Source organism: Acanthochromis polyacanthus, chromosome 16 (assembly GCF_021347895.1).
Source record: "Acanthochromis polyacanthus isolate Apoly-LR-REF ecotype Palm Island chromosome 16, KAUST_Apoly_ChrSc, whole genome shotgun sequence".
Classification (NCBI taxonomy): domain Eukaryota; kingdom Metazoa; phylum Chordata; class Actinopteri; family Pomacentridae; genus Acanthochromis; species Acanthochromis polyacanthus.
The window spans coordinates 8,657,787-8,666,325 of record NC_067128.1 but is presented as its reverse complement, the minus strand read 5'-3'; the positions used below and the strand labels follow the sequence as shown (position 1 = coordinate 8,666,325).

At 39.6% G+C, this 8,539-nt stretch overlaps 1 protein-coding gene across 2 annotated transcripts in view; it reads left to right on the top strand.

The window, feature by feature from the left end:
- Nucleotides 1-243: 243 nt before the first annotated feature.
- si:dkey-205h13.2 (uncharacterized) overlaps nucleotides 244-8,539 on the top strand; it is a 33,842-nt gene continuing 25,546 nt past the window's right edge. The window contains exon 1 of one of the 2 annotated variants that reach the window (XM_051936672.1): nucleotides 244-500. The gene's annotated coding sequence lies outside the window, so the exon portion shown is untranslated. The remainder of the gene's footprint in view (nucleotides 501-8,539) is intronic. The other variant, XM_051936673.1, reaches the window with a different exon arrangement.

Below are 8,539 nucleotides of genomic sequence, written 5' to 3'. Positions count from 1 at the left end.
GGTCAAAATTATGGAGCTAGACAATCTAGTAGTTGCTGAATATTGGTAGGGTCAAGAAGACACCGATCTAACATGCCCAAATTCTAGCACCCTTGCACAAGGTTATTGTCAGTGTTTAAAAGTAGAGCATTGGAAGATCTTTACAAAACCCATTTAGTTAAACCTCTCATACAGGAGGAGACATGATGTACCCACACAGGCTTACAGACACACATTTTCCACCTTATATAACCACAACACCTAAACAGTCTCTAAAATAACGCTATTGCTGGTTGTGACTCAGAGTACAGGTGCTGTGCACCAATTCCTATCAGCCACTTGCACCTGAATCATCCTTTTATAATTGCGTGATAGCATGACAGCTGCCTTTAACTGCAAGAGTGAGCCAAATTTCTGTCTGGATTATGGGATTCAGGACAGCTGTGCAGTTTCAGCTGTCAACATTGTTCTGTTAATTACAAGAAGGAAACCGAAAATGCTGATTTTCATCTTGGTTTCAGGTAAGCTGTCTGCCTCGCAATCTATCTTTTTATTTATCCATCTATTTATTTATTTATCCATCTGCGTGTCTATCCATCTGCGTGATGGTTTATGAGTAAAAGTAGGGAAAAAAATCTTTGTCACATTAAAGTTAATCATAAAATCTTCCTCGAGGATGCTTGTGGAAAAACGGAATGACTGTTAATAGAATTAATTATCTTCTGTACCAGCAGAACATGTTTTATGCCATTTTTCTTGGAGGTTGTTGATAAATTCCTACTCCCTTTTTTTGTTTGTCACACAGCAGTATCTCTTTCATAATCTTTCCTTTCAGTACAGGCTGATTGCAGATTCTTTTGAGGTGATATTTAAAACAACCATCCAGTGGCTCAGTGTTTTCTTGAACTCCATTTATGATGGTCCTGCTACTGTCCCACCCACATTCTTAAATAGATCAAGCCTTTTGTTTTGTTTTTTTGAACATGAAACTTACCTAGCCTGGACAACAACACACTCAGTTTAGACCTGTTTGTGGGAAAAATGTAATACATGCATTCTCCTTATCTGTGCATTGATCTGTGTGAAACTACAATGAAAAAGGTTTAAAGTGACTGCAGCAGAATGGTGTAGCTGCACATCTGATCTCCAACAATTGTTTTCTCACTCAACCCACTGCAATACATGGATGACTATTTGTGAACATATCTTATTTTCAAATTGCATGCTTTTCAAATGGGGAATTGTTTAGTTTGTCTGTGTTCTGTGACACATAATTCTAAATCCTGTGACTACTTCCATCTTGCTGGCAACTAAATATGCCCAAGTTAGTGTTAAAGGACCGTATATAGGTAGAGAGATGGGCAGTGAGATGCTTAGTTTGCCAGACACAGATTCACAAAACCATTTTTCTCTACTGACATCCTGTGGGTGAGTGTTTTTAGTTTTGGACACTAAGTAATTGTGTCTTCTGGCCTTCATTTAGCAGTATTTTTACTTCTCATTAAAAGCAGCAGAAAAAGTAAACCGTTAACCTCATGCAGGCGACATGCATGTTTTTACCAGCAAACAAGGAATGTTCCCACAATGCTGGCTAGCCTTACCTACAAGTGCTAAAAATATTTCATTGAAAATGTTTAAATACCAGTTTCAGGTCATTTATCATTTCCAACAACATTCCAAGAAAGTTAAAAGCCAACCAAGCCCTCAAGAGGATGTTTGGAGGGTGTAGCCAGGGTCACAGATAATGGTACATGATAACAAAAGAAAAATGTTCTCAAACCAACATTCTACAAATGTTTTCTAGATGTTCTCAGATAGCAGAACATCTTCTCTAATTTGCTTTTTGATTAATTTACAAAGATGGAACATTTCACCTGTATTGTTCTAAGGATGTTTTGGGGATGCTGCTTGAAGTTACACATTAAAGAATGTTCTTTTCTAAAACATTACCACAGTGTTGTCCAATGTTACATCACAACACAACAGTGCATCACTGGGAAAACCTTTTTATAATATTAATGCATAATGATTTCACAATGCATTTAGTGAAAGATAGAACTTTGTCAGAATTTTGGTAGAACAATAAAAACTAATAATAACCCAGTCGGGTCAGTCACAGACTGGGCAAAACCAAGAGTCATTAACATTTTTAAAAGTCCACGCTGCCTCTGGGGACTGTCATCCCACTGGTTGAGGCCGCTCGGCTGGCCGGTCAAGAACACCTGGACAAACAGGTCCCATCCAAAAAAAGGTATATATTCCAATGAGCGCAGGACACCAGGACAAGAGTTACCTCCTCGACCACTGCGACCACAACAGAGACAAGGACCACTCATACGTGGAGCACACAGGGTAAGTCTTGATTCTCACCCTTACCCCGTTTTCTCTGATGTCTTTGGTACACGGCTGACGGTGAAGTTGAGCAGGACCTCAGACAGAACAGGAAGACTATTTGGTCTCACATTCAAAATTCTGGCCAGAAGCTCACACTGGCGCCATCACAACAGGCGTTCATATTATGACGTTTCATATTTGTCAGTCTGTATTTACTATCTTTGTTCTCTTTCCTCTTTTCACAGGTTTCAACGTTTCTCATCATCCACAACCATGATTAAATTGGTAAGTTATATTTTTGTGCTTATATGTCTGTTTTTATTTATTTGTGACAGGCAGACTGTCTAACTTGCAACAATGTATTTATTATCACAACATTTCAGTGATTTGGGGTTCTCTTTGCAGTCCTAGATGGTCCCTGATATATACACTTGTAAAGACATGAATGTCTTTAGTTTCCAAAAACAAGAGCTCTGAACTTTCTATGATGGAATGATTGAAGCACATGTGTCTTTGTCACCAAAGCAATTGGGGTTTTTTTTTTCTTTCATAGGTTTATTGTAGGCCTTCTGATAACATGACAATATGACTATCTGAACATTTGATTATCAAAAGACACTACATTTTCCAGAGCGGATCCCAGTTGACTTAGGGAAAAGGCAGGGGACACTCTGGACAGGTCACCAGTCTATCACAGGACTACATGTGGAGACAAACAATCACATTCACACTAATGGACAACTTAGCCTGGTGAAAACTCAAGATGCACAGGGAGAACATGTAAAGTCCACATAGAATAATCCCAGGCTGAGACACAAACCAGGGATCTTGTATCTGTGAAGCGTCAGTGCTAAATTGTACAGCTGTGTGAGCAAAAAACTATTTTGAAATGAAAAAAGGTAAATTTAGTGTTACAATATCAGATTTTTCCAACTCAATAAAATGATTTTCATTTTGGTTGCTGTCTGGAGCCCTGTATGCTCTCTTCTCCTACTCCTCTGCCTCATGGAATAGATTTGCGAAAAATTCCTGTGTTTACATTTTTTAACATGATGTGAATTTTTACATTCCAACTTTCTCTGTTCTGTTTCCAGCTGAGTGTTGCCATTGTAGTAGGACTGGTTTTCGGTAAGTTCGTCTGTGTAGTTACAGTAACTGTTGTCAGTTTTACTGCTCTTATGATTTAACAGCTCTTTGCACAATAACAAAACATAACATCTCTCTGTATGTCTATACTAGACAACAGTCTGAAGGCTCTCGGTGCAGTGCCCCCTCCTGGACATACAAGAAGTAAGACTCTTCACTGTAGCTTGCAACTATCCCGCCCATCACGCTTTCTTTCTTTCTTTTTTTTTTAAAATTTACATTTCCCCCTTTTTTTTTTTTTTTTTTTTTGTATGACGCTTATCTTGGCCAAACTACAACATGCAGTTAGATGCAGATTTCCACTATTCCCTGTTACCAGTTGATCTCAATTTGATTACCTTTTTACAGAATGCTGGACAGTTTGGTTTGACAGAGATAACCCCTCTGCAACTGGAGACTACGAAACCCTCTCCGATCTTAAAAAGGAATACCCTGGAAAGATCTGCGACACACCATATGATATTCAAGCCAAAACTCTTTCTGGACTCAGTGTGGGTGCAGCGGGGGATAAGATTTATAGGTAAGTACAAGTATAAATAAAGTGTTGGATTTATGTTGTCATTGTATGAGTTTGTTAAGATCACAATTTAAGCGCTCACCACAATGTGACATGAACATCTGTACCAAATTTCAATAGAATTTATCCAGCAGCTGTCAAGATTGCTGTCACTAAAAGCTGCAAATGTCCCCCTGCTAGTGGTGTCAGAGTAAAAGTCGAGGTCTGAACAGAATTGGATGGTAACTCATCCAATGTTTTTGGAGATATTTCAGCCTGAACCACAATGATAGTAGACTGTTAATATACTGACATATTGATATAAGCACTTTTTGAGCCACTAGTAGGGTTAAAATTGTAAATACTTCAAGTTGTGAACAAAAGTTTACATACACAGGTCAGGAACACACATGTTATGCCAGTCCAACCCGGTCTCACGGGGATTCGTGAAACTGTCACGTAATTTTTTGTTTCGGTTTCGTGCGCACCAACACGATTTCGTCATGTTTTTCGTGCCACTCACCACGAAATGCACACCAATGTATTTTAAACGGCGGACTTTTCGTGCCACTCAGAACGTATTTCAAACGAATGGGTATATTATATTTTTAAAGTAAAACCGTGGCGAATCCAACGCTATATTTTGCATGACATCGTCACTAACCATAACCCTAACCATAACCCGGTGGTACACTTACCAATTTGCATAGGAATTTAAAGAATGTCCGACGGCCGCAAACGCGAACACACAAGCAGTATACGCCGATGGACAGCTTAGATCGTCATGAATCCGCCGGTATAAACCACTTTCAGATGTGATTACCACAGCGGGTTTCGTTGTGAGCAACACGAAAAACATTTCGTGGTGAGCGGCACGAAAAACATGACGAAATCGTGTTGGTGCGCACGAAACCGAAACAAAAAATTACGTGACAGTTTCACGAATCCCCGTGAGACCGGGTTGGCCAGTCTTGAGTTTACAATCATCCAAATAACTCCTAATTTCTGTGATGGAATAATTCAAGCTCATGGTTCTGTCACATACAACAATTGTGCATCGTGCATATTTCTAAAGGACGATAATAAATTTGTGAAATGGCCACGATGAATTATTGTTTTTTTGTGACAGAGATGCATGTGTTCTAATCATTTAGTTTGAAGAGTCATTGGAAGCTCCAGACTCCCATTATATACATGACTTTTGTAAATATGTGTAAACTCCTGTTCAGACTGTAAATGGTTGCTTTTAACAAGTGCCACGTTGGTTTCTTTTTTCAGAAATAGTCCATCTTACGGATTCGTCTGCAGAAACAAGGACCAGTACGGGGAGAAGATGTGCCATGACTATCGTGTTCGCTTTCTCTGCTATCCCCCTTTCTGTGGTGGACGTTATGTTTGAGCACATTCGACATATGCAATGTCAAGCTGCTCATGCAAAGTGGATTTATTCTCTTCTCATTGTTTGTATGCATGAGTACTCATTGAGAATGGTGATTTGGATCTATCTTGTGTGGCTAATGTTGGAAACAAATTAAGAATCAACAGCAATAAAGCTACAAATTAACAGCAAATTCCTCGTTGTCTTCAAGTTTGTATTTGGCCCGTTGAGACTGCACAAAAGAGCTGCCAGACTAAGAAAAAGTTGTGACTTGGTGTGAATAATCCAGACATATGTATCACAAAGTGTACTATATAGATATCATACCACCAAACATCAAGAGTTACCATCTTATGGTTCCACAAACCAGTCAAGTTGCAGTTCCTTCATGTTTGTCATAAATGTGTCCCAGAGGCTCATCGAGTTGGCCTATAAATCCATCATCTATACACCACTTAATCCTCATTAGGGTCACAGGAGTGCTGGAGTCTATCCCAGCTGACTTTGGGCGAAAGCAGGGGACACCCTGGTCAGGTCACCAGTCTGTCACAGGGCCACTTTGGTCTTCTGGTAATCAATCTAATTCTTCACCAGGAGCGACGTATGTTTTGGGTCGTTGTCATGTTGGAAGACAAAGCAACAACCCAGACCCAGTTTTGTAGCTGACTAGTTGGAGTTTTCTTTCAAAAGTCTTCATGTATTCTTCTTTTTTCATCATTCCTTCACCCTTGACAAGATTCCCAGTTCCAGAAGCACTGAAGCATCCCAACAACAGAGTACTGCCACCACCGTGTTTACCTGTGGGGACGGTGTTCTTTTTGTTCTACATCTCTCCCTTCTTTCTCCAAACATAAACAACATCTCTATGACCAAAGAGGTCTAATTTGGTCTCATCTGACCAGAGGTCTTCCAGTGTTCATAATCTTTCTCCAGGTTGTCCTTAGCATACTTCACTCTGCCCTGAAGGTGTCTCTTCTGTAGAAGATGAGTTTTTCCTGGACTGTATCCTCTCAGTCCACTTCTGTGCAGGGCTCTAGTGACTGTCTTCTTTGACACTCGAATTCCTGACTCGACTAAGTCATTAACTAGTGTTTTGGTGGTAGTTCTAGCATCTTTAGATACGTCTCTCACCAGTTTTCTTTCCAGAGTCTTTGAAATCTTTCACTTCCTACCTCTGCCAGACTTGTTCTGTACTATGTAGCTCTCTTTGACTTTCTTGATGATGCTTCTCACTCCACTTCTAGACACTTGTAAATGCTGTGAGAACTTTGTAGACCCTTCTCCTGCTTTGTAAGCATAAACAATTTTTCTTGACAAGTCTCAACTGATTTCTTTGGTTTCTGACATGATGCTTTCTCAAGCGACAGCTCAGATCGTTAATGAAGTTTTTATGCTGTTTGTTCAGTGCAGGACAAACCCCAGATTGATTGATAACAAACTGTGTGAGCGTTACAAAGTTAAAGCACATGATTGCTCAGCAGTGATTTGTGGTTTGGCTCAATAAAAAGATCAGTTCTTAAGAGGGCTAATAATTTTGGCCCTGGTAGTTTTTGTTTTTTGTTAAATCATTTTGTTTCTGCTGCAAAGTAAAATAATGTAAGCATCCAAAATAAAAGTAGGATGTTTGGAAAAGCTGTGTTCAAAATGCATTGATCTGTTTAACAGCATTTGGATTTTTTTTGGAAAAACCTAAAATTTCATAGGAGGCTAATAATTTAGTCTCCAACTGCATGTGTCCCAAAGGCTCATCTAGATGGCCAATAAAGATCAGGAGCAGCTGGTGCAAATTTTAGATTGTACTCTTTGTGTTTGTCGATTTTGGAACATGTAAGAGCATCTGGTTGGCTGTCTTTAGTGCTCTAAATGGGGTGTGAACATGTAAACGTCCTGCTAAACGTGGAAGCAGCAGCCCAGTTCTAACCTTTAAAACAACAGTAAAGTTTGAAAGGCATTAGAGGAGATTTAATTTCCTACGACTTTGAACGTAGCATGCGCACATACAAGCTCTCCCTCACCCCCCTCTAACCTCCCCCCTCTTAACATTTACGAAGAAACGCCCCCCTCCAGAAACTTGCGTAGCACTCGTGAAGTTGTCTTTTACGGCTGGGTCCCCCTGTATCTTTATCTGCCATTATGTAAAAAAAGATGAGCAAAACAAGTCGCCAGCTAACTACGAAGCTATACCAAAGCAACACATACAGAAAACATGTACGTCCAAGGCGTACGTAATCTACGTAACTAGGCCTGAGCCGGAAGATTTTTGATTGACAGGAAAGGGAGCAAACCAAACGCTTCAGTCCGAGCGCATTGATTGGCTGATGTGTTTCAGGTCCTGCCATGTCCACAGTTATTTTATTTATTTATTTTTTTGTTCTTTTAGAGACCATACATACAAGTCAATGGTGGGTGTGTAATCTGATGTACAAATGTCACAAACAAGACAGCACCAGATCCAGAGTGTTTTCTTTTTATGTGTGGCATACAGAGTCAGTGACAATTAAAACATCAGTGCACTTTTGTGGTTCCTCATCCCCCTGGCAGGTACAACTGGGCAAACAGGTGTCATGCAGCAACAATAAATCCCTATTAGTTCAGGGCACCAGGAATAAAGTTACCTCTGCAGACACTAAAATTCTGTATATTTTGGAGAGTATTTCATTGTTATAATTGCATGTTCATCTACAAATGCAACCTCTAAGTGTAGCTCTTCTTTGACAACATGCAGCCTTAAGAACTAATATCGGAGGATTTTACTCATGCATTGTAATTTTTTTTAATTATAATTTTTGAAATATATAGGATTCTTTTCTGTATGCAAGTGAAAACAACCATTCAGTGGAAGATTTTGGTATGTGGAGTATGTTCACTGATGGTGAAGTCACAGCCACTCCCTCTTGCAGAAAGCTTCTTTGTTTGGAGGATAAACTATTTGCCTGATAAAAATCTGGCACCAAAAAGTCCCACTAATGAATGTAGTTTTGCTCGTTAGAAGAATTCCTTTGTTTTATTGTTTTAACATGATGTGCATTTTTACATTACAATTTTCTATTCTGACTTACAGTTGAGTGTTGTCATTGCAGCAGGACTGCTTTTAGGTACGTCCATCTGTGTAGCTGCAGTAACTACGTTCAGGTTTACTGCTCTTATGAGCTGTCGGCGATGTGCACAACAACATAACGCAAAATCTTTCTGTAAGCAGTACGACT